Below are 3,816 nucleotides of genomic sequence, written 5' to 3' on the forward strand. Positions count from 1 at the left end.
TAATTTATTAGAGATATATATTAATAATCACAATACTAATTTTAAATTTTAACCGTATCATAATAATTAAAAACCATAACCGTTTAACCGCAACCGTATTTATCCGTAACCATTTTAACGTATATAAAATTTCTAACTGTAACCGTATCTAATATTTATAACCGTAACCAATGGTTAATCAACCATAACCGTAATAACCATAACCGTGGTCATGCCTACCTGTAAGTCTTACTAACTTCTCTTCTTTCTTTCTTTTTTTCTTATTAATGATTACTTCATTAGTTTCTTGAAGTATCTCTTGATTTATTTTAGGACTTTTTTTAGAGTGTCTCGTCGGTTGCTCCTAATATCGGTCCAAGATTACAAGATTGAATAGCTAGTTACTTTGTAGCCTTATTGAATTTTTGGGTTTTCTATAAAAAAAAGTTATAGACTTTTGTTGATTCTGTTTATGGATTAGATTATTCTGTTACATGAGTATAGTAAGAGTTGGATTGGACGTAGTTAGTGATTATTAAAGGTTTTAGGATTTTGCAAGAAAAGTGTAATCTGTTAACCTTAGATTTTCAGAATTATTGAGTCGTTTGAGGGTACTTGCTTCTAGTGATCCATTGAGTGTAAGTTGTTGAATTTTTGTTTGTGATGCTAATTGAGGTTCTTGGTTAGGAGTTTTACAGAAGCAGAACCGTAACGCGATATAACGAGACGCCTATTATTTAATATCTAAACCGTGTCAAGATGCAAAGTAGGGTTGTTCAGTTGGAAGAAGGTAAAGAGATTGTAGTCACAGGCGGCCGGACAGGGCTAAACAAGGTGTCTCCTTCCAAGTTGCTTCCTCTGCAGTTACTATTATTTTCTTATTCATTAGTGTATCCACAATCAAGTATTATGGTATAAATAGTGTAGTGACCTCAGTCACTTCGAGTATTGTGCCTTGCAACGAGAGAAGAAATGACTTGGATCAATGGATTAAACATCCTGCGGTTCTCATGCATGAAGAGCTTATTTGGCGCGCATCTTTCACGCCTCATAGAAAAGAGTATCCGTTTAATAGGGTGCCCAAAATCGCGTTTATGTTCTTGACAATGGGTCCTTTGCCGCTTGCACCGCTTTGGGAAAGGTTATGAAAGGGTCATGAAAAGTATTACTCAGTGTACATCCATTCACAAGTGTCTTCTTCAGCCAAGTTTTCAACTTCCTCTGTTTTCTATCGTAGGCATATACCAAGTCAGGTATTTACTATTTAATCTACTTTGCATGATTTTGGTTTTGTATATCTTGATATTGTAAGTGGATTATCTTCATAATTGGGTAGGTTGCAGAATGGGGAAGAATAACAATGTGTGATGCAGAGAGGCGGCTTCTTGCAAATGCGTTGCTAGATATCTCAAATGAATGGTTTATTCTCCTCTCGGAGTCATGCATTCCCCTCTTTAACTTCACGACTATCTACCAGTACATAAACCAAATCAAAGCACAGTTTTATGGATTCATTTGATGATCCCAGTCCCTATGGCCGTGGCCGCTACCATGGAATAATGTCCCCTCAAGTTACCATAGACCAATGGAGAAAAGGGTCTCAATGGTTTGAGATTAACCGGGAGCTTGCGGTTACCGTTGTTTAGCGTGCACCACTCTCGTCAGCAGCAACACTGGAACAACAACAACAACACTCAATATTCCTCCTCTCGTCAGGATCATCGTGGCAACAAAGGATATCAAGGTAAGTGCCAGTTGTGTGGTGTTTTGGGTCACAGTGCAAAACGATGTCCACAACTCCACACAAACCAGTATGGCTCCTCCAACGGCCTGCTCCCTTCCCCGTTTCGTCCATGGCAGCCATGCGCAAATTTGGCCCTTGCTCCTTCTCATCCGTCCGACCCTTGGATCATGGATAGGGGTGCCACTCATCATATGACAAGTGATCTCCACAACATGTCTCTTCATCATCCGTATCAAGGTGGTGATAATGTCACTGTTGGTGACGGTTCAGCCCTCTCTATCAGTCACACTGGTTCACTTTCTCTACCCTCTTCCCAACATCCCTTAACTCTCAATAATGTCCTTTGTGACCCTCACATTCATAAAAATCTCATTTCTGTTTATCGTTTGTGTAATGCTAATAACGTTACGGTTGAATTTTCTCCTGCTCATTTTCAGGTGAAGGATCTGAGGTCGGGGATCCTGTTGCTGCAAGGCAAGGCTAGAGCTGAGCTTTACGAGTGGCCTACTTCTCCATCTCCTATAGCCTCATTCTTTGCTTCGTCCTCCACCAAACCGTCCATGGCTGATTGGCACTCTCGCTTAGGTCATCCATCTTTATCAATTCTTCAATCTCTTGTTTCAATTTATTCTCTTCCTTGTTCTAAATCTCCCTCTCATAATAATTTTTGCAATGACTGTGCTATCAATAAAAGGCACAAGCTTCCTTTTTCTCAAATATCAATCACCTCCACCCGTCCTCTTGAATTTATTTTTACGGATGTCTGGACCTCTCCTGTTATCTCTATTGACAACTATAAATATTACCTCGTCCTTATAGATCACTACACTCGCTATACATGAAACGAAGATATATGGCACATCTAAGCGAAGCTTATTCACCATGGGGAAATGGTTTCTGATCAAGAAATCATTGATGCCGAGGTCCACTCTCGATCCAGCAAGAATTAAGCAACTTGATACAAGCCTCTCGAGAGAATATTCGTCTTTGAATATCACAAAGAATAGGCCCAATATTTTGAGTGACGGGAGGCAAACCGAAGAAGGAGTCAATTCCACTAGCGTTTTGCATGTGTAAAGGCTCTTAGGCAAGCTAACAGGCTCCGCAGTCCAGAGTAGCTCCAACTCTACCTTTCGCATAGACCAATTCTACCTTCAAAGAGTTTTGCACTCCCGCCTGTTATGTGGACGAACACTATTTTCCAACAATGTTGACAATTGAGAAACCAGCGGCCTTGGCCAACCGAAGTGTGACTTGGGTCGATTGGTCGAGAGGTGGTGCGCACCCGGCTACATTTGGAGCACAAGACATCAATGAGGAGTTCTTTGTAAGGATCCTCAAAAGTGATAACTGCACGTACAATGGTCACTACACGTCCATGTGTTCTCTCTTTGCTATAAAGTTTTCTCCTAGTGCTTTGGAGGCTTTAATGCAAATTGCTCCCAAGATTCTGAGTTCTTGAGTACGCAATGTCACTAACAAAACTCATGAAATGTATGTGCTACTAAGCAGAGATTGAAAGTGAATTTTGGTGGGTGGAGAGACCGTTAAATTCGACCTGTATTTCGGCCAAGTTATAACAATGTTTAGTGATAAAATCTTGAAAAAAATGTCAAAAAAACATGATTTCTTTAATATTTGTCAGAAAAAAAACATGAACTTTTATCGTTATCGAAAAATAATCAAACTAATTTTATAGCTGATAAAAAATACATAAACTATCCCGATTTTCCGCTTTTCCACTTATCATTTACAGTTTTTAACAATGTTAATGCAATCGTAAACACCTTTATAATTATAATCTCATGGAGAAGTTTTATTTTTATCGTAGTTATAATCATAACAAATTGTTTCTTTTTAGATATCTTAACCTCATATTCAATTGTTGTTTTTTTTCAACTTCAAACTTTTGTTATGATTAGAAATTTAGAAGAAAGAATAAAGAGCTAATAGTGTTTTCGTTAAAAATCGTAACAATGATAGGTGGAAAATTGAAAATCAAGATAGTTCATATATTTTCTATCAGTTATAAATTAGTTTGAATAAGTCATGTTTTTTTGGCATTTTTCTCATTAAATCTCAATTATTCGTTC

General features: G+C 38.1%; 1 pseudogene; it reads left to right on the forward strand.

Moving 5' to 3' along the window:
- Positions 739–3,185, forward strand: LOC104736624 (annotated as a pseudogene).

This window comes from Camelina sativa, chromosome 13, assembly GCF_000633955.1.
Source record: "Camelina sativa cultivar DH55 chromosome 13, Cs, whole genome shotgun sequence".
NCBI classification, from domain to species: Eukaryota; Viridiplantae; Streptophyta; class Magnoliopsida; order Brassicales; family Brassicaceae; genus Camelina; species Camelina sativa.